Source organism: Phyllobates terribilis, unplaced genomic scaffold, assembly GCF_046119375.1.
Source record: "Phyllobates terribilis strain yellow unplaced genomic scaffold, ASM4611937v1 Scaffold_1__5_contigs__length_1240528914, whole genome shotgun sequence".
Taxonomy (NCBI): Eukaryota; Metazoa; Chordata; class Amphibia; order Anura; family Dendrobatidae; genus Phyllobates; species Phyllobates terribilis.
Genome location: NW_027362761.1, coordinates 1215447797 through 1215470239, shown reverse-complemented (window position 1 = coordinate 1215470239; position 22443 = coordinate 1215447797). Strand labels below are relative to the sequence as shown.

Sequence of the window (22443 nt, the reverse complement as noted above, 5' to 3'; positions counted from 1 at the left end):
TATGTGTGCTCTATGGTGCTGTATTTGTGCTGTATGTGTACTGTATGTGTGCTGTATGTGTGCTGTATGTGTGCTGTATGTGTGCTGTATGGTGCTGTATTTGTGCTGTATGTGTACTGTATGTGTGCTGTATGTGTGCTGTATGGTGCTGTATGTGTGCTGTATGTGTGCTGTATGTGTGCTGTATGTGTGCTGTATGGTGCTGTATGTGTGCTCTATGGTGCTGTATGTGTGGTGTATGTGTGCTGTATGTGTGCTGTATGTGTGCTGTATGGTGCTGTATGTGTGCTCTATGGTGCTGTATGTGTGGTGTATGTGTGCTGTATTTGTGCTGTATGTGTACTGTATGTGTGCTGTATGTGTACTGTATGTGTGCTGTATGTGTGGTGTATGTGTACTGTATGTGTGCTGTATGTGTACTGTATGTGTACTGTATGTGTACTGTATGTGTGCTGTATGTGTACTGTATGTGTGCTGTATGTGTACTGTATGTGTACTGTATGTGTGCTGTATGTGTACTGTATGTGTGCTGTATGTGTACTGTATGTGTGCTGTATGTGTGGTGTATGTGTACTGTATGTGTGCTGTATGTGTACTGTATGTGTACTGTATGTGTGCTGTATGTGTGGTGTATGTGTACTGTATGTGTGCTGTATGTGTACTGTATGTGTGCTGTATGTGTGCTGTATGTGTGCTGTATGTGTGCTGTATGGTGCTGTATGTGTGCTCTATGGTGCTGTATGTGTGGTGTATGTGTGCTGTATGTGTGCTGTATGTGTACTGTATGTGTGCTGTATGTGTGCTGTATGGTGCTGTATTTGTGCTGTATGTGTACTGTATGTGTGCTGTATGTGTGCTGTATGTGTGCTGTATGTGTACTGTATGTGTGCTGTATGTGTGCTGTATGTGTGCTGTATGTGTGGTGTATGTGTGCTGTATGTGTGGTGTATGTGTACTGTATGTGTGCTGTATGTATGCTGTATGGTGCTGTTTTTGTGCTGTATGTGTTCTGTATGTGTGCTGTATGTGTGCTGTATGTGTGGTGTATGTGTGCTGTATGTGTGGTGTATGTGTGCTGTATGTGTGGTGTATGTGTGCTGTATGTGTGGTGTATGTGTACTGTATGTGTGCTGTATGTGTGCTGTATGTGTGCTGTATGTGTGGTGTATGTGTGCTGTATGTGTGGTGTATGTGTACTGTATGTGTGCTGTATGTGTGCTGTATGGTGCTGTATTTGTGCTGTATGTGTACTGTATGTGTGCTGTATGTGTGCTGTATGTGTGCTGTATGTGTACTGTATGTGTGCTGTATGTGTGCTGTATGTGTGCTGTATGTGTGGTGTATGTGTGCTGTATGTGTGGTGTATGTGTACTGTATGTGTGCTGTATGTGTGCTGTATGGTGCTGTTTTTGTGCTGTATGTGTTCTGTATGTGTGCTGTATGTGTGCTGTATGTGTGGTGTATGTGTGCTGTATGTGTGGTGTATGTGTACTGTATGTGTGCTGTATGTGTGCTGTATGGTGCTGTATTTGTGCTGTATGTGTACTGTATGTGTGCTGTATGTGTGCTGTATGTGTGCTGTATGATGCTGTATGTGTACTGTATGTGTGCTGTATGTGTGCTGTATGTATACTGTATGTGTACTGTATGTGTGCTGTATGTGTGCTGTATGTGTGCTGTATGATGCTGTATATGTGCTGTATGTGTACTGTATGTGTACTGTATGTGTACTGTATGTGTGCTGTATGTGTGCTGTATGTGTGCTGTATGATGCTGTATGTGTGCTGTATGTGTACTGTATGTGTACTGTATGTGTGCTGTATGTGTGCTGTATGTGTGCTGTATGTGTGCTGTATGATGCTGTATATGTACTGTATGGTGCTGTATGTGTGCTGCATGTGTGCTGTATGTGTGCTGTATGATGCTGTATGATGCTGTATATGTACTGTATGTGTGCTGTATATGTACTGTATGGTGCTGTATGTGTGATGTATCTGTACTGTATGATGCTGTATGTGTGATGTATATGTACTGTATGATGCTGTATGTGTGCTTTATGGTGCTGTATGATGCTGTATGTGTGCTGTATGATGCTGTATGTGTGCTGTATGTGTGCTGTATGATGCTGTATATGTACTGTATGGTGCTGTATGATGCTGTATGATGCTGTATATGTACTGTATGTGTGCTGTGTGGTGTTGTATGTGTGCTGTATAATGCTGTATGATGCTGTATATGTGCTGTATGTGTACTGTATGATGCTGTATGTGTGCTGTATTTGTGCTGTATGTGTGCTGTATATGTACTGTATGATGCTGTATGTGTACTGTATGTGTGTTGTATGTGTACTGTATGTGTGCTGTATATGTACTGTATGATGCTGTATGTGTACTGTATGTGTGTTGTATGTGTACTGTATATGTGCTGTATGTGTGCTGTATGGTGCTGTATGTGTGCTGTATATGTGGTGAATGTGTACTGTATGTGTGCTGTATGTGTGCTGTATGATGCTTTATGTGTGGTGTATGTGTGCTGTATGTGTGGTGTATGTGTGCTGTATGTGTGGTGTATGTGTGCTGTATGATGCTTTATGTGTGGTGTATGTGTGCTGTATGTGTGGTGTATGTGTGCTGTATGTGTGCTGTATGTGTGGTGTATGTGTTCTGTATGTGTGCTGTATGGTGCTGTATGTGTGCTGTATGTGTGCTGTATGTGTGCTGTATGTGTGCTGTATGTGTGGTGTATGTGTGCTGTATGTGTGCTGTATGTGTTCTGTATGTGTGCTGTATGTGTGCTGTATGTGTGCTGTATGTGTTCTGTATGTGTGCTGTATGTGTGCTGTATGTGTGGTGTATGTGTGCTGTATGTGTGCTGTATGTGTTCTGTATGTGTTCTGTATGTGTGGTGTATGTGTGGTGTATGTGTGCTGTATGTGTGCTGTATGTGTGGTGTATGTGTGCTGTATGTGTGCTGTATGTGTTCTGTATGTGTGGTGTATGTGTTCTGTATGTGTGGTGTATGTGTGCTGTATGTGTGCTGTATGTGTGGTGTATGTGTGCTGTATGTGTGGTGTATGTGTTCTGTATGTGTGGTGTATGTGTGCTGTATGTGTGCTGTATGTGTGGTGTATGTGTGCTGTATGTGTGCTGTATGTGTTCTGTATGTGTGGTGTATGTGTGCTGTATGTGTGCTGTATGTGTGGTGTATGTGTGCTGTATGTGTGGTGTATGTGTGCTGTATGTGTGCTGTATGTGTGCTGTATGTGTTCTGTATGTGTGGTGTATGTGTGCTGTATGTGTGCTGTATGTGTGGTGTATGTGTGCTGTATGTATGCTGTATGTGTTCTGTATGTGGGGTGTATGTGTGCTGTATGTGTGCTGTATGTGTGGTGTATGTGTGCTGTATGTGTGGTGTATGTGTGGTGTATGTGTGCTGTATGTGTGCTGTATGTGTGCTGTATGTGTTCTGTATGTGTGCTGTATGATGCTGTATGTGTGGTGTATGTGTGCTGTATGTGTGCTGTATGTGTTCTGTATGTGTGGTGTATGTGTGGTGTATGTGTTCTGTATGTGTGCTGTATGTGTTCTGTATGTGTGGTGTATGTGTGGTGTATGTGTGCTGTATGTGTGGTGTATGTGTGCTGTATGTGTTCTGTATGTGTGGTGTATGTGTGGTGTATGTGTGCTGTATGTGTGCTGTATGTGTTCTGCATGTGTTCTGCATGTGTGGTGTATGTGTGCTGTATGTGTGCTGTATGTGTTCTGTATGTGTTCTGTATGTGTGCTGGATGTGTTCTGTATGTGTGCTGTATGTGTGCTGTATGTGTACTGTATGTGTGCTGTATGTGTGCTGTATGTGTGCTGTATGTGTGCTGTATGTGTGGTGTATGTGTGCTGTATGTGTGCTGTATGTGTGGTGTATGTGTGGTGTATGTGTGCTGTATGTGTGCTGTATGTGTTCTGTATGTGTTCTGTATGTGTGCTGTATGTGTGCTGTATGTGTGCTGTATGTGTGGTGTATGTGTGCTGTATGTGTGCTGTATGTGTGGTGTATGTGTGCTGTATGTGTGCTGTATGTGTGCTGTATGTGTGGTGTATGTGTGCTGTATGTGTGCTGTATGTGTGGTGTATGTGTGGTGTATGTATGCTGTATGTGTGCTGTATGTGTTCTGTATGTGTTCTGTATGTGTGCTGTATGTGTGCTGTATGTGTGCTGTATGTGTGGTGTATGTGTGCTGTATGTGTGCTGTATGTGTGCTGTATGTGTGCTGTATGTGTGGTGTATGTGTGCTGTATGTGTGCTGTATGTGTGGTGTATGTGTGGTGTATGTGTGCTGTATGTGTGCTGTATGTGTGCTGTATGTGTGCTGTATGTGTGGTGTATGTGTGCTGTATGTGTGCTGTATGTGTGCTGTATGTGTGGTGTATGTGTGCTGTATGTGTGCTGTATGTGTGGTGTATGTGTGCTGTATGTGTGCTGTATGTGTGCTGTATGTGTGGTGTATGTGTGCTGTATGTGTGCTGTATGTGTGGTGTATGTGTGCTGTATGTGTGCTGTATGTGTTCTGCATGTGTTCTGCATGTGTGGTGTATGTGTGCTGCATGTGTTCTGTATGTGTGCTGTATGTGTACTGTATGTGTGCTGTATGTGTGCTGTATGTGTGCTGTATGTGTGCTGTATGTGTTCTGTATGTGTGGTGTATGTGTGCTGTATGTGTGCTGTATGTGTGGTGTATGTGTGGTGTATGTGTTCTGTATGTGTTCTGTATGTGTGCTGTATGTGTGCTGTATGTGTTCTGTATGTGTTCTGTATGTGTGCTGTATGTGTGCTGTATGTGTGCTGTATGTGTGCTGTATGTGTTCTGTATGTGTTCTGTATGTGTGCTGTATGTGTGCTGTATGTGTGCTGTATGTGTGCTGTATGTGTGGTGTATGTGTTCTGTATGTGTTCTGTATGTGTTCTGTATGTGTGTTGTATGTGTGCTGTATGTGTGCTGTATGTGTGGTGTATGTGTGCTGTATGTGTGCTGTATGTGTGGTGTATGTGTGGTGTATGTGTGCTGTATGTGTGGTGTATGTGTGCTGTATGTGTGCTGTATGTGTGCTGTATGTGTGGTGTATGTGTTCTGTATGTGTTCTGTATGTGTGTTGTATGTGTGCTGTATGTGTGCTGTATGTGTGGTGTATGTGTGGTGTATGTGTGGTGTATGTGTGCTGTATGTGTGGTGTATGTGTGCTGTATGTGTTCTGTATGTGTTCTGCATGTGTTCTGCATGTGTGGTGTATGTGTGCTGTATGTGTGCTGTATGTGTTCTGTATGTGTTCTGTATGTGTGCTGGATGTGTTCTGTATGTGTGCTGTATGTGTGCTGTATGTGTACTGTATGTGTGCTGTATGTGTGCTGTATGTGTGCTGTATGTGTGGTGTATGTGTGCTGTATGTGTGCTGTATGTTTGGTGTATGTGTGGTGTATGTGTGCTGTATGTGTGCTGTATGTGTGGTGTATGTGTGCTGTATGTGTGCTGTATGTGTTCTGTATGTGTTCTGTATGTGTGCTGTATGTGTGCTGTATGTGTGCTGTATGTGTGGTGTATGTGTGCTGTATGTGTGCTGTATGTGTGGTGTATGTGTGCTGTATGTGTGCTGTATGTGTGCTGTATGTGTGGTGTATGTGTGCTGTATGTGTGCTGTATGTGTGGTGTATGTGTGGTGTATGTATGCTGTATGTGTGCTGTATGTGTTCTGTATGTGTTCTTTATGTGTGCTGTATGTGTGCTGTATGTGTGCTGTATGTGTGGTGTATGTGTGCTGTATGTGTGCTGTATGTGTGCTGTATGTGTGCTGTATGTGTGCTGTATGTGTGGTGTATGTGTGCTGTATGTGTGCTGTATGTGTGGTGTATGTGTGCTGTATGTGTGCTGTATGTGTGCTGTATGTGTGCTGCATGTGTGCTGTATGTGTGGTGTATGTGTTCTGTATGTGTTCTGTATGTGTGCTGTATGTGTGCTGTATGTGTGGTGTATGTGTGCTGTATGTGTGGTGTATGTGTGGTGTATGTGTGCTGTATGTGTGCTGTATGTGTGCTGTATGTGTGGTGTATGTGTGCTGTATGTGTGCTGTATGTGTGGTGTATGTGTGCTGTATGTGTGCTGTATGTGTTCTGCATGTGTTCTGCATGTGTGGTGTATGTGTACTGTATGTGTACTGTATGTGTGCTGTATGTGTGCTGTATGTGTGCTGTATGTGTGGTGTATGTGTGGTGTATGTGTGCTGTATGTGTGCTGTATGTGTGCTGTATGTGTGGTGTATGTGTGCTGTATGTGTGCTGTATGTGTGGTGTATGTGTGCTGTATGTGTGCTGTATGTGTGCTGTATGTGTTCTGTATGTGTGCTGTATGTGTACTGTATGTGTGCTGTATGTGTGCTGTATGTGTGCTGTATGTGTGCTGTATGTGTGGTGTATGTGTGCTGTATGTGTGGTGTATGTGTGCTGTATGTGTGCTGTATGTGTGCTGTATGTGTTCTGTATGTGTGCTGTATGTGTACTGTATGTGTGCTGTATGTGTTCTGTATGTGTGCTGTATGTGTACTGTATGTGTGCTGTATGTGTGCTGTATGTGTGGTGTATGTGTGCTGTATGTGTGCTGTATGTGTGCTGTATGTGTGCTGTATGTGTGCTGTATGTGTGGTGTATGTGTGGTGTATGTGTTCTGTATGTGTGCTGTATGTGTTCTGTATGTGTGCTGTATGTGTGCTGTATGTGTGGTGTATGTGTGGTGTATGTGTTCTGTATGTGTGCTGTATGTGTTCTGTATGTGTGCTGTATGTGTGCTGTATGTGTGCTGTATGTGTTCTGTATGTGTGCTGTATGTGTGCTGTATGTGTGGTGTATGTGTGGTGTATGTGTGCTGTATGTGTGCTGTATGTGTTCTGTATGTGTTCTGTATGTGTGCTGTATGTGTGCTGTATGTGTGCTGTATGTGTGGTGTATGTGTGCTGTATGTGTGCTGTATGTGTGGTGTATGTGTGCTGTATGTGTGCTGTATGTGTGCTGTATGTGTGGTGTATGTGTGCTGTATGTGTGCTGTATGTGTGGTGTATGTGTGGTGTATGTATGCTGTATGTGTGCTGTATGTGTTCTGTATGTGTTCTGTATGTGTGCTGTATGTGTGCTGTATGTGTGCTGTATGTGTGGTGTATGTGTGCTGTATGTGTGCTGTATGTGTGCTGTATGTGTGCTGTATGTGTGGTGTATGTGTGCTGTATGTGTGCTGTATGTGTGGTGTATGTGTGGTGTATGTGTGCTGTATGTGTGCTGTATGTGTGCTGTATGTGTGCTGTATGTGTGGTGTATGTGTGCTGTATGTGTGCTGTATGTGTGCTGTATGTGTGGTGTATGTGTGCTGTATGTGTGCTGTATGTGTGGTGTATGTGTGCTGTATGTGTGCTGTATGTGTGCTGTATGTGTGGTGTATGTGTGCTGTATGTGTGCTGTATGTGTGGTGTATGTGTGCTGTATGTGTGCTGTATGTGTTCTGCATGTGTTCTGCATGTGTGGTGTATGTGTGCTGCATGTGTTCTGTATGTGTGCTGTATGTGTACTGTATGTGTGCTGTATGTGTGCTGTATGTGTGCTGTATGTGTGCTGTATGTGTTCTGTATGTGTGGTGTATGTGTGCTGTATGTGTGCTGTATGTGTGGTGTATGTGTGCTGTATGTGTGCTGTATGTGTGGTGTATGTGTGCTGTATGTGTGCTGTATGTGTGCTGTATGTGTTCTGTATGTGTGCTGTATGTGTACTGTATGTGTGCTGTATGTGTGCTGTATGTGTGCTGTATGTGTGCTGTATGTGTGGTGTATGTGTGCTGTATGTGTGGTGTATGTGTGCTGTATGTGTGCTGTATGTGTGCTGTATGTGTTCTGTATGTGTGCTGTATGTGTACTGTATGTGTGCTGTATGTGTTCTGTATGTGTGCTGTATGTGTACTGTATGTGTGCTGTATGTGTGCTGTATGTGTGGTGTATGTGTGCTGTATGTGTGCTGTATGTGTGCTGTATGTGTGCTGTATGTGTGCTGTATGTGTGCTGTATGTGTGGTGTATGTGTGGTGTATGTGTTCTGTATGTGTGCTGTATGTGTTCTGTATGTGTGCTGTATGTGTGCTGTATGTGTGGTGTATGTGTGGTGTATGTGTTCTGTATGTGTGCTGTATGTGTTCTGTATGTGTGCTGTATGTGTGCTGTATGTGTGGTGTATGTGTGGTGTATGTGTGCTGTATGTGTGCTGTATGTGTTCTGTATGTGTTCTGTATGTGTGCTGTATGTGTGCTGTATGTGTGCTGTATGTGTGGTGTATGTGTGCTGTATGTGTGCTGTATGTGTGGTGTATGTGTGCTGTATGTGTGCTGTATGTGTGCTGTATGTGTGGTGTATGTGTGCTGTATGTGTGCTGTATGTGTGGTGTATGTGTGGTGTATGTATGCTGTATGTGTGCTGTATGTGTTCTGTATGTGTTCTGTATGTGTGCTGTATGTGTGCTGTATGTGTGCTGTATGTGTGGTGTATGTGTGCTGTATGTGTGCTGTATGTGTGCTGTATGTGTGCTGTATGTGTGGTGTATGTGTGCTGTATGTGTGCTGTATGTGTGGTGTATGTGTGGTGTATGTGTGCTGTATGTGTGCTGTATGTGTGCTGTATGTGTGCTGTATGTGTGGTGTATGTGTGCTGTATGTGTGCTGTATGTGTGCTGTATGTGTGGTGTATGTGTGCTGTATGTGTGCTGTATGTGTGGTGTATGTGTGCTGTATGTGTGCTGTATGTGTGCTGTATGTGTGGTGTATGTGTGCTGTATGTGTGCTGTATGTGTGGTGTATGTGTGCTGTATGTGTGCTGTATGTGTTCTGCATGTGTTCTGCATGTGTGGTGTATGTGTGCTGCATGTGTTCTGTATGTGTGCTGTATGTGTACTGTATGTGTGCTGTATGTGTGCTGTATGTGTGCTGTATGTGTGCTGTATGTGTTCTGTATGTGTGGTGTATGTGTGCTGTATGTGTGCTGTATGTGTGGTGTATGTGTGGTGTATGTGTTCTGTATGTGTTCTGTATGTGTGCTGTATGTGTGCTGTATGTGTTCTGTATGTGTTCTGTATGTGTGCTGTATGTGTGCTGTATGTGTGCTGTATGTGTGCTGTATGTGTTCTGTATGTGTTCTGTATGTGTGCTGTATGTGTGCTGTATGTGTGCTGTATGTGTGCTGTATGTGTGGTGTATGTGTTCTGTATGTGTTCTGTATGTGTTCTGTATGTGTGTTGTATGTGTGCTGTATGTGTGCTGTATGTGTGGTGTATGTGTGCTGTATGTGTGCTGTATGTGTGGTGTATGTGTGGTGTATGTGTGCTGTATGTGTGGTGTATGTGTGCTGTATGTGTGCTGTATGTGTGCTGTATGTGTGGTGTATGTGTTCTGTATGTGTTCTGTATGTGTGTTGTATGTGTGCTGTATGTGTGCTGTATGTGTGGTGTATGTGTGGTGTATGTGTGGTGTATGTGTGCTGTATGTGTGGTGTATGTGTGCTGTATGTGTTCTGTATGTGTTCTGCATGTGTTCTGCATGTGTGGTGTATGTGTGCTGTATGTGTGCTGTATGTGTTCTGTATGTGTTCTGTATGTGTGCTGGATGTGTTCTGTATGTGTGCTGTATGTGTGCTGTATGTGTACTGTATGTGTGCTGTATGTGTGCTGTATGTGTGCTGTATGTGTGGTGTATGTGTGCTGTATGTGTGCTGTATGTGTGGTGTATGTGTGCTGTATGTGTGCTGTATGTGTTCTGTATGTGTTCTGTATGTGTGCTGTATGTGTGCTGTATGTGTGCTGTATGTGTGGTGTATGTGTGCTGTATGTGTGCTGTATGTGTGGTGTATGTGTGCTGTATGTGTGCTGTATGTGTGCTGTATGTGTGGTGTATGTGTGCTGTATGTGTGCTGTATGTGTGGTGTATGTGTGGTGTATGTATGCTGTATGTGTGCTGTATGTGTTCTGTATGTGTTCTTTATGTGTGCTGTATGTGTGCTGTATGTGTGCTGTATGTGTGGTGTATGTGTGCTGTATGTGTGCTGTATGTGTGCTGTATGTGTGCTGTATGTGTGGTGTATGTGTGCTGTATGTGTGCTGTATGTGTGGTGTATGTGTGCTGTATGTGTGCTGTATGTGTGCTGTATGTGTGCTGCATGTGTGCTGTATGTGTGGTGTATGTGTTCTGTATGTGTTCTGTATGTGTGCTGTATGTGTGCTGTATGTGTGGTGTATGTGTGCTGTATGTGTGGTGTATGTGTGGTGTATGTGTGCTGTATGTGTGCTGTATGTGTGCTGTATGTGTGGTGTATGTGTGCTGTATGTGTGCTGTATGTGTGGTGTATGTGTGCTGTATGTGTGCTGTATGTGTTCTGCATGTGTTCTGCATGTGTGGTGTATGTGTACTGTATGTGTACTGTATGTGTGCTGTATGTGTGCTGTATGTGTGCTGTATGTGTGGTGTATGTGTGGTGTATGTGTGCTGTATGTGTGCTGTATGTGTGCTGTATGTGTGGTGTATGTGTGCTGTATGTGTGCTGTATGTGTGGTGTATGTGTGCTGTATGTGTGCTGTATGTGTGCTGTATGTGTTCTGTATGTGTGCTGTATGTGTACTGTATGTGTGCTGTATGTGTGCTGTATGTGTGCTGTATGTGTGCTGTATGTGTGGTGTATGTGTGCTGTATGTGTGGTGTATGTGTGCTGTATGTGTGCTGTATGTGTGCTGTATGTGTTCTGTATGTGTGCTGTATGTGTACTGTATGTGTGCTGTATGTGTTCTGTATGTGTGCTGTATGTGTACTGTATGTGTGCTGTATGTGTGCTGTATGTGTGGTGTATGTGTGCTGTATGTGTGCTGTATGTGTGCTGTATGTGTGCTGTATGTGTGCTGTATGTGTGCTGTATGTGTGGTGTATGTGTGGTGTATGTGTTCTGTATGTGTGCTGTATGTGTTCTGTATGTGTGCTGTATGTGTGCTGTATGTGTGGTGTATGTGTGGTGTATGTGTTCTGTATGTGTGCTGTATGTGTTCTGTATGTGTGCTGTATGTGTGCTGTATGTGTTCTGTATGTGTGCTGTATGTGTGCTGTATGTGTGCTGTATGTGTTCTGTATGTGTGCTGTATGTGTGCTGTATGTGTGCTGTATGTGTGCTGTATGTGTGGTGTATGTGTTCTGTATGTGTTCTGTATGTGTTCTGTATGTGTGTTGTATGTGTGCTGTATGTGTGCTGTATGTGTGGTGTATGTGTGCTGTATGTGTGGTGTATGTGTGGTGTATGTGTGCTGTATGTGTGGTGTATGTGTGCTGTATGTGTGCTGTATGTGTGCTGTATGTGTGGTGTATGTGTTCTGTATGTGTTCTGTATGTGTGTTGTATGTGTGCTGTATGTGTGCTGTATGTGTGGTGTATGTGTGCTGTATGTGTGCTGTATGTGTGGTGTATGTGTGGTGTATGTGTGCTGTATGTGTGGTGTATGTGTGCTGTATGTGTGCTGTATGTGTGCTGTATGTGTGGTGTATGTGTTCTGTATGTGTTCTGTATGTGTTCTGTATGTGTTCTGTATGTGTTCTGTATGTGTGCTGTATGTGTGCTGTATGTGTTCTGTATGTGTTCTGTATGTGTGCTGTATGTGTTCTGTATGTGTGCTGTATGTGTGCTGTATGTGTACTGTATGTGTGCTGTATGTGTGCTGTATGTGTGCTGTATGTGTGCTGTATGTGTTCTGTATGTGTGGTGTATGTGTGCTGTATGTGTGCTGTATGTGTGGTGTATGTGTGCTGTATGTGTGCTGTATGTGTTCTGTATGTGTTCTGTATGTGTGCTGTATGTGTGGTGTATGTGTGCTGTATGTGTGCTGTATGTGTGCTGTATGTGTGGTGTATGTGTGGTGTATGTGTGCTGTATGTGTGCTGTATGTGTGCTGTATGTGTGCTGTATGTGTGGTGTATGTGCTGTATGTGTGCTGTATGTGTGGTGTATGTGTGCTGTATGTGTGCTGTATGTGTGGTGTATGTGTGGTGTATGTGCTGTATGTGTGCTGTATGTGTGGTGTATGTGTGCTGTATGTGTGCTGTATGTGTGCTGTATGTGTGCTGTATGTGTTCTGTATGTGTGGTGTATGTGTGGTGTATGTGTGCTGTATGTGTGCTGTATGTGTGCTGTATGTGTGCTGTATGTGTTCTGTATGTGTGGTGTATGTGTGCTGTATGTGTGGTGTATGTGTGGTGTATGTGTGCTGTATGTGTGCTGTATGTGTGCTGTATGTGTGCTGTATGTGTTCTGTATGTGTGGTGTATGTGTGCTGTATGTGCTGTATGTGTGGTGTATGTGTGCTGTATGTGTGCTGTATGTGTGCTGTATGTGTGGTGTATGTGTGCTGTATGTGTGCTGTATGTGTGCTGTATGTGTGCTGTATGTGTGGTGTATGTGTGCTGTATGTGTGCTGTATGTGTTCTGTATGTGTGGTGTATGTGTGCTGTATGTGCTGTATGTGTGCTGTATGTGCTGTATGTGTGCTGTATGTGTGCTGTATGTGTGCTGTATGTGTGCTGTATGTGTTCTGTATGTGTGGTGTATGTGTGGTGTATGTGTGCTGTATGTGCTGTATGTGTGCTGTATGTGTGCTGTATGTGTTCTGTATGTGTTCTGTATGTGTGGTGTATGTGTGGTGTATGTGTGCTGTATGTGTTCTGTATGTGTGGTGTATGTGTAGTGTATGTGTGCTGTATGTGTGCTGTATGTGTGCTGTATGTGTGCTGTATGGTGCTGTATGTGTGCTGTATGTGTGCTGTATGTGTTCTGTATGTGTGGTGTATGTGTGGTGTATGTGTGGTGTATGTGTGCTGTATGTGTGCTGTATGTGTGCTGTATGTGTGCTGTATGTGTGCTGTATGTGTTCTGTATGTGTGGTGTATGTGTGCTGTATGTGTGGTGTATGTGTGGTGTATGTGTGCTGTATGTGTGCTGTATGTGTTCTGTATGGTGCTGTATGTGTGCTGTATGTGTGGTGTTTGTGTGCTGTATGTGTGGTGTATGTGTGGTGTATGTGTGGTGTATGTGTGGTGTATGTGTGCTGTATGTGTGCTGTATGTGTGCTGTATGTGTGCTGTATGTGTGCTGTATGTGTTCTGTATGTGTGGTGTATGTGTGCTGTATGTGTGCTGTATGTGTGGTGTATGTGTGCTGTATGTGTGCTGTATGTGTGCTGTATGTGTGCTGTATGTGTGGTGTATGTGTGGTGTATGTGTGCTGTATGTGTGCTGTATGTGTGGTGTATGTGTTCTGTATGTGTGCTGTATGTGTGCTGTATGATGCTTTTTTGTGTGGTGTATGTGTGCTGTATGTGTGCTGTATGTGTGGTGTATGTGTGCTGTATGTGTTCTGTATGTGTGGTGTATGTGTGCTGTATGTGTGCTGTATGTGTTCTGTATGTGTGCTGTATGTGTGCTGTATGTGTGGTGTATGTGTGCTGTATGTGTGGTGTATGTGTGGTGTATGTGTGCTGTATGTGTGTTGTATGTGTGCTGTATGTTTGCTGTATGTGTTCTGTATGTGTGGTGTATGTGTGGTGTATGTGTGCTGTATGTGTGCTGTATGTGTGCTGTATGTGTTCTGTATGTGTGGTGTATGTGTTCTGTATGTGTGGTGTATGTGTGCTGTATGTGTACTGTATGTGTGGTGTATGTGTGCTGTATGTGTGCTGTATGTGTGGTGTATGTGTGCTGTATGTGTGCTGTATGTGTGGTGTATGTGTGCTGTATGTGTGGTGTATGTGTGCTGTATGTGTGCTGTATGTGTGGTGTATGTGTGGTGTATGTGTGCTGTATGTGTGCTGTATGTGTGCTGTATGTGTACTGTATGTGTGGTGTATGTGTGCTGTATGTGTGCTGTATGTGTTCTATATGTGTGCTGTATGTGTGCTGTATGTGTGTTGTATGTGTGCTGTATGTGTACTGTATGTGTACTGTATGGTGCTGTATGTGTTCTGTATGTGTTCTGTATGTGTTCTGTATGTGTGCTGTATGTGTGCTGTATGTGTGCTGTATGTGTTCTGTATGTGTGGTGTATGTGTGGTGTATGTGTGCTGTATGTGTGCTGTATGTGCTGTATGTGTGCTGTATGTGTGCTGTATGTGTGCTGTATGTGTGGTGTATGTGTGGTGTATGTGTGCTGTATGTGTGCTGTATGTGTGGTGTATGTGTGCTGTATGTGTGCTGTATGTGTGGTGTATGTGTGGTGTATGTGTGCTGTATGTGTTCTGTATGTGTGCTGTATGTGTGGTGTATGTGTGCTGTATGTGTGCTGTATGTGTGCTGTATGTGCTGTATGTGTGCTGTATGTGTGGTGTATGTGTGCTGTATGTGTGCTGTATGTGTGCTGTATGTGTGCTGTATGTGTTCTGTATGTGTGCTGTATGTGTGCTGTATGTGCTGTATGTGTGCTGTATGTGTGGTGTATGTGTGCTGTATGTGTGCTGTATGTGTGCTGTATGTGTGGTGTATGTGTTCTGTATGTGTTCTGTATGTGTGTTGTATGTGTGCTGTATGTGTGCTGTATGTGTGGTGTATGTGTGCTGTATGTGTGCTGTATGTGTGGTGTATGTGTGGTGTATGTGTGCTGTATGTGTGGTGTATGTGTGCTGTATGTGTGCTGTATGTGTGCTGTATGTGTGGTGTATGTGTTCTGTATGTGTTCTGTATGTGTTCTGTATGTGTTCTGTATGTGTTCTGTATGTGTGCTGTATGTGTGGTGTATGTGTGCTGTATGTGTGGTGTATGTGTGCTGTATGTGTGCTGTATGTGTTCTGTATGTGTGCTGTATGTGTGCTGTATGTGTTCTGTATGTGTTCTGTATGTGTGCTGTATGTGTTCTGTATGTGTTCTGTATGTGTGGTGTATGTGTGGTGTATGTGTGCTGTATGTGTGCTGTATGTGTGCTGTATGTGTACTGTATGTGTGCTGTATGTGTGCTGTATGTGTGCTGTATGTGTGCTGTATGTGTTCTGTATGTGTGGTGTATGTGTGCTGTATGTGTGCTGTATGTGTGGTGTATGTGTGCTGTATGTGTGCTGTATGTGTTCTGTATGTGTTCTGTATGTGTGCTGTATGTGTGGTGTATGTGTGCTGTATGTGTGCTGTATGTGTGCTGTATGTGTGGTGTATGTGTGGTGTATGTGTGCTGTATGTGTGCTGTATGTGTGCTGTATGTGTGGTGTATGTGTGGTGTATGTGTGCTGTATGTGCTGTATGTGTGCTGTATGTGTGGTGTATGTGTGCTGTATGTGTGCTGTATGTGTGCTGTATGTGTGGTGTATGTGTGCTGTATGTGTGCTGTATGTGTTCTGTATGTGTGGTGTATGTGTGGTGTATGTGTGCTGTATGTGTGCTGTATGTGTGCTGTATGTGTGCTGTATGTGTTCTGTATGTGTGCTGTATGTGTGGTGTATGTGTGGTGTATGTGTGCTGTATGTGCTGTATGTGTGCTGTATGTGTGGTGTATGTGTGCTGTATGTGTGCTGTATGTGTGGTGTATGTGTGCTGTATGTGCTGTATGTGTGCTGTATGTGTGGTGTATGTGTGCTGTATGTGTGCTGTATGTGTGCTGTATGTGTGGTGTATGTGTGCTGTATGTGTGCTGTATGTGTTCTGTATGTGTGGTGTATGTGTGGTGTATGTGTGCTGTATGTGCTGTATGTGTGCTGTATGTGTGCTGTATGTGTGCTGTATGTGTGCTGTATGTGTTCTGTATGTGTGGTGTATGTGTGGTGTATGTGTGCTGTATGTGCTGTATGTGTTCTGTATGTGTGGTGTATGTGTGGTGTATGTGTTCTGTATGTGTGGTGTATGTGTAGTGTATGTGTGCTGTATGTGTGCTGTATGTGTGCTGTATGTGTGCTGTATGGTGCTGTATGTGTGCTGTATGTTTTCTGTATGTGTTCTGTATGTGTGGTGTATGTGTGGTGTATGTGTGCTGTATGTGTGCTGTATGTGTTCTGTATGTGTGGTGTATGTGTAGTGTATGTGTGCTGTATGTGTGCTGTATGTGTGCTGTATGTGTGCTGTATGGTGCTGTATGTGTGCTGTATGTGTGCTGTATGTGTTCTGTATGTGTGGTGTATGTGTGGTGTATGTGTTCTGTATGTGTTCTGTATGTGTGGTGTATGTGTGGTGTATGTGTGCTGTATGGTGCTGTATGTGTGCTGTATGTGTTCTGTATGTGTGCTGTATGTGTGCTGTATGTGTTCTGTATGTGTTCTGTATGTGTGGTGTATGTGTGGTGTATGTGTGCTGTATGTGTGCTGTATGTGTTCTGTATGTGTGGTGTATGTGTAGTGTATGTGTGCTGTATGTGTGCTGTATGTGTGCTGTATGTGTGCTGTATGGTGCTGTATGTGTGCTGTATGTGTTCTGTATGTGTGGTGTATGTGTGGTGTATGTGTTCTGTATGTGTTCTGTATGTGTGGTGTATGTGTGCTGTATGTGTGCTGTATGGTGCTGTATGTGTGCTGTATGTGTTCTGTATGTGTGCTGTATGTGTGCTGTGTGTGTTCTGTATGTGTTCTGTATGTGTGGTGTATGTGTGGTGTATGTGTGCTGTATGTGTGCTGTATGTGTTCTGTATGTGTGGTGTATGTGTAGTGTATGTGTGCTGTATGTGTGCTGTATGTGTGCTGTATGTGTGCTGTATGGTGCTGTATGTGTGCTGTATGTGTGCTGTATGTGTTCTGTATGTGTGGTGTATGTGTGGTGTATGTGTGGTGTATGTGTGGTGTATGTGTGCTGTATGTGTGCTGTATGTGTGCTGTATGTGTGCTGTATGTGTGCTGTATGTGTGCTGTATGTGTTCTGTATGTGTGGTGTATGTGTGCTGTATGTGTGGTGTATGTGTGGTGTATGTGTGCTGTATGTGTGGTGTTTGTGTGCTGTATGTGTGCTGTATGTGTGCTGTATGTGTGCTGTATGTGTTCTGTATGTGTGGTGTATGTGTGCTGTATGTGTGCTGTATGTGTGGTGTATGTGTGCTGTATGTGTGCTGTATGTGTGCTGTATGTGTGCTGTATGTGTGGTGTATGTGTTCTCTATGTGTGCTGTATGTGTGCTGTATGATGCTTTTTTGTGTGGTGTATGTGTGCTGTATGTGTGCTGTATGTGTGGTGTATGTGTGCTGTATGTGTTCTGTATGTGTGGTGTATGTGTGCTGTATGTGTGCTGTATGTGTTCTCTATGTGTGCTGTATGTGTGGTGTATGTGTGCTGTATGTGTGGTGTATATGTGGTGTATGTGTGCTGTATGTGTTCTGTATGTGTGCTGTATGTGTGGTGTATGTGTGCTGTATGTGTGTTGTATGTGTGCTGTATGTTTGCTGTATGTGTTCTGTATGTGTGGTGTATGTGTGGTGTATGTGTGCTGTATGTGTGCTGTATGTGTGCTGTATGTGTTCTGTATGTGTGGTGTATGTGTTCTGTATGTGTGGTGTATGTGTGCTGTATGTGTACTGTATGTGTGGTGTATGTGTGCTGTATGTGTGCTGTATGTGTGGTGTATGTGTGCTGTATGTGTGCTGTATGTGTGGTGTATGTGTGCTGTATGTGTGGTGTATGTGTGCTGTATGTGTGCTGTATGTGTGGTGTATGTGTGGTGTATGTGTGCTGTATGTGTGCTGTATGTGTGCTGTATGTGTACTGTATGTGTGGTGTATGTGTGCTGTATGTGTGCTGTATGTGTTCTATATGTGTGCTGTATGTGTGCTGTATGTGTGTTGTATGTGTGCTGTATGTGTGGTGTATGTGTGGTGTATGTGTGCTGTATGTGTTCTGTATGTGTGGTGTATGTGTGCTGTATGTGTACTGTATGTGTGGTGTATGTGTGCTGTATGTGTGCTGTATGTGTGGTGTATGTGTGCTGTATGTGTGCTGTATGTGTGGTGTATGTGTGCTGTATGTGTGGTGTATGTGTGCTGTATGTGTGCTGTATGTGTGGTGTATGTGTGGTGTATGTGTGGTGTATGTGTGCTGTATGTGTGCTGTATGTGTGTTGTATGTGTGCTGTATGTGTGGTGTATGTGTGGTGTATGTGTGCTGTATGTGTTCTGTATGTGTGGTGTATGTGTGCTGTATGTGTTCTGTATGTGTTCTGTATGTGTGGTGTATGTGTGGTGTATGTGTGCTGTATGTGTGCTGTATGTGTGGTGTATGTGTGCTGTATGTGTGCTGTATGTGTGGTGTATGTGTGCTGTATGTGTGCTGTATGTGTGGTGTATGTGTGGTGTATGTGTGCTGTATGTGTGCTGTATGTGTGCTGTATGTGTGCTGTATGTGTTCTGTATGTGTGGTGTATGTGTGGTGTATGTGTGCTGTATGTGTGCTGTATGTGCTGTATGTGTGCTGTATGTGTGCTGTATGTGTGGTGTATGTGTGGTGTATGTGTGCTGTATGTGTGCTGTATGTGTGGTGTATGTGTGGTGTATGTGTGCTGTATGTGTTCTGTATGTGTTCTGTATGTGTGGTGTATGTGTGCTGTATGTGTGCTCTATGTGCTGTATGTGTGCTGTATGTGTGGTGTATGTGTGCTGTATGTGTGCTGTATGTGTTCTGTATGTGTGCTGTATGTGTGCTGTATGTGCTGTATGTGTGCTGTATGTGTGGTGTATGTGTGCTGTATGTGTTCTGTATGTGAGGTGTATGTGTGGTGTATGTGTGCTGTATGTGTTCTGTATGTGTTCTGTATGTGTGGTGTATGTGTGCTGTATGTGTGCTGTATGTGTTCTGTATGTGAGGTGTATGTGTGGTGTATGTGTGCTGTATGTGTTCTGTATGTGTTCTGTATGTGTGGTGTATGTGTGCTGTATGTGTGCTGTATGTGTTCTGTATGTGTGCTGTATGTGTGGTGTATGTGTGGTGTATGTGTGCTGTATGTGTGCTGTATGTTTTCTGTATGTGAGGTGTATGTGTGCTGTATGTGTGGTGTATGTGTGGTGTATGTGTGCTGTATGTGTGCTGTATGTGTGCTGTATGTGTGGTGTATGTGTGGTGTATGTGTGCTGTATGTGTGCTGTATGTGTGGTGTATGTGTGCTGTATGTGTTCTGTATGTGTTCTGTATGTGTGGTGTATGTGTGCTGTATGTGTGCTGTATGTGCTGTATGTGTGCTGTATGTGTGCTGTATGTGTGCTGTATGTGTTCTGTATGTATGCTGTATGTGTGCTGTATGTGTTCTGTATGTGTGGTGTATGTGTGGTGTATGTGTGCTGTATGTGTGCTGTATGTGTGCTGTATGTGTTCTGTATGTGAGGTGTATGTGTGGTGTATGTGTGTTGTATGTGTGCTGTATGTGTGGTGTATGTGTGGTGTATGTGTGCTGTATGTGTGCTGTATGTGTGCTGTATGTGTGCTGTATGTGTTCTGTATGTGTGGTGTATGTGTTCTGTATGTGTGCTGTATGGTGCTGTATGTGTGGTGTATGTGTGGTGTATGTGTGCTGTATGTGTGCTGTATGTGTGCTGTATGTGTGCTGTATGTGTGGTGAATGTGTGCTGTATGTGTGCTGTATGTGTGGTGTATGTGTGCTGTATGTGTGCTGTATGTGTGCTGTATGTGTGCTGTATGTGTTCTGTATGTGTGCTGTATGTGTGCTGTATGTGTGCTGTATGTGTGCTGTATGTGTTCTGTATGGTGCTGTATGTGTTCTGTATGTGTACTGTATGTGTGCTGTATGTGTGCTGTATGTGTGCTGTATGTGTTCTGTATGGTGCTGTATGTGTTCTGTATGTGTACTGTATGTGTACTGTATGTGTACTGTATGTGTGCTGTATGTGTTCTGTATGTGTGCTGTATGTGTGCTGTATGTGTGCTGTATGTGTGCTGTATGTGTTCTGTATGGTGCTGTATGTGTTCTGTATGTGTGGTGTATGTGTGCTGTATGTGTGCTGTATGTGTTCTGTATGTGTGCTGTATGTGTGGTGTATGTGTGGTGTATGTGTGCTGTATGTGTGGTGTATGTGTGCTGTATGTGTTCTGTATGTGTGGTGTATGTGTGCTGTATGTGTGCTGTATGGTGCTGTATGTGTGCTGTATGTGTTCTGTATGTGTGGTGTATGTGTTCTGTATGTGTGGTGTATGTGTGCTGTATGTGTTCTGTATGTGTACTGTATGGTGCTGTATGTGTGCTGTATGTGTGCTGTATGTGTGGTGTATGTGTGCTGTATGTGTGGTGTATGTGTGCTGTATGTGTGCTGTATGTGTGCTGTATGTGTTCTGTATGTGTGGTGTATGTGTGGTGTATGTGTGCTGTATGTGTCCTGTATGTGTGGTGAATGTGTGCTGTATGTGTGGTGTATGTGTGCTGTATGTGTTCTGTATGTGTTCTGTATGTGTGGTGTATATGTGCTGTATGTGTGCTGTATGTGCTGTATGTGTGGTGTATGTGTGGTGTATGTGTGCTGTATGTGTGCTGTATGTGTGCTGTATGTGTTCTGTATGTGAGGTGTATGTGTGGTGTATGTGTGTTGTATGTGTGCTGTATGTGTGGTGTATGTGTGGTGTATGTGTGCTGTATGTGTGCTGTATGTGTGCTGTATGTGTGCTGTATGTGTTCTGTATGTGTGGTGTATGTGTTCTGTATGTGTGCTGTATGGTGCTGTATGTGTGGTGTATGTGTGGTGTATGTGTGCTGTATGTGTGCTGTATGTGTGCTGTATGTGTGCTGTATGTGTGGTGAATGTGTGCTGTATGTGTGCTGTATGTGTGGTGTATGTGTGCTGTATGTGTGCTGTATGTGTGCTGTATGTGTGCTGTATGTGTTCTGTATGTGTGCTGTATGTGTGCTGTATGTGTGCTGTATGTGTGCTGTATGTGTGCTGTATGTGTTCTGTATGGTGCTGTATGTGTTCTGTATGTGTGCTGTATGTGTTCTGTATGTGTGCTGTATGTGTGGTGTATGTGTGGTGTATGTGTGCTGTATGTGTGGTGTATGTGTGCTGTATGTGTTCTGTATGTGTGGTGTATGTGTGCTGTATGTGTGCTGTATGTGTACTGTATGTGTGGTGTATGTGTGCTGTATGTGTGCTGTATGTGTTCTGTATGTGTGCTGTATGTGTGCTGTATGTGTGGTGTATGTGTGCTGTATGTGTGGTGTATGTGTGCTGTATGTGTGCTGTATGTGTGGTGAATGTGTGCTGTATGTGTGCTGTATGTGTGGTGTATGTGTGCTGTATGTGTGCTGTATGTGTGCTGTATGTGTGCTGTATGTGTTCTGTATGTGTGCTGTATGTGTGCTGTATGTGTGCTGTATGTGTGCTGTATGTGTGCTGTATGTGTTCTGTATGGTGCTGTATGTGTTCTGTATGTGTGCTGTATGTGTTCTGTATGTGTGCTGTATGTGTGGTGTATGTGTGGTGTATGTGTGCTGTATGTGTGGTGTATGTGTGCTGTATGTGTTCTGTATGTGTGGTGTATGTGTGCTGTATGTGTGCTGTATGTGTACTGTATGTGTGGTGTATGTGTGCTGTATGTGTGCTGTATGTGTTCTGTATGTGTGCTGTATGTGTGCTGTATGTGTGGTGTATGTGTGCTGTATGTGTGGTGTATGTGTGGTGTATGTGTGCTGTATGTGTTCTGTATGTGTGGTGTATGTGTGCTGTATGTGTACTGTATGTGTGGTGTATGTGTGGTGTATGTGTGCTGTATGTGTGCTGTATGTGTGCTGTATGTGTTCTGTATGTGAGGTGTATGTGTGGTGTATGTGTGTTGTATGTGTGCTGTATGTGTGGTGTATGTGTGGTGTATGTGTGCTGTATGTGTGCTGTATGTGTGCTGTATGTGTGCTGTATGTGTTCTGTATGTGTGGTGTATGTGTTCTGTATGTGTGCTGTATGGTGCTGTATGTGTGGTGTATGTGTGGTGTATGTGTGCTGTATGTGTGCTGTATGTGTGCTGTATGTGTGCTGTATGTGTGGTGAATGTGTGCTGTATGTGTGCTGTATGTGTGGTGTATGTGTGCTGTATGTGTGCTGTATGTGTGCTGTATGTGTGCTGTATGTGTTCTGTATGTGTGCTGTATGTGTGCTGTATGTGTGCTGTATGTGTGCTGTATGTGTGCTGTATGTGTTCTGTATGGTGCTGTATGTGTTCTGTATGTGTGCTGTATGTGTTCTGTATGTGTGCTGTATGTGTGGTGTATGTGTGGTGTATGTGTGCTGTATGTGTGGTGTATGTGTGCTGTATGTGTTCTGTATGTGTGGTGTATGTGTGCTGTATGTGTGCTGTATGTGTACTGTATGTGTGGTGTATGTGTGCTGTATGTGTGCTGTATGTGTTCTGTATGTGTGCTGTATGTGTGCTGTATGTGTGGTGTATGTGTGCTGTATGTGTGGTGTATG

General features: G+C 43.6%; 1 protein-coding gene across 1 annotated transcript in view; it reads right to left on the bottom strand.

The window, feature by feature from the left end:
• Positions 1-22443, bottom strand: part of ATP6V1B1 (ATPase H+ transporting V1 subunit B1) — a 379213-nt gene that overhangs the window by 185084 nt on the left and 171686 nt on the right. The window lies entirely within an intron of this gene.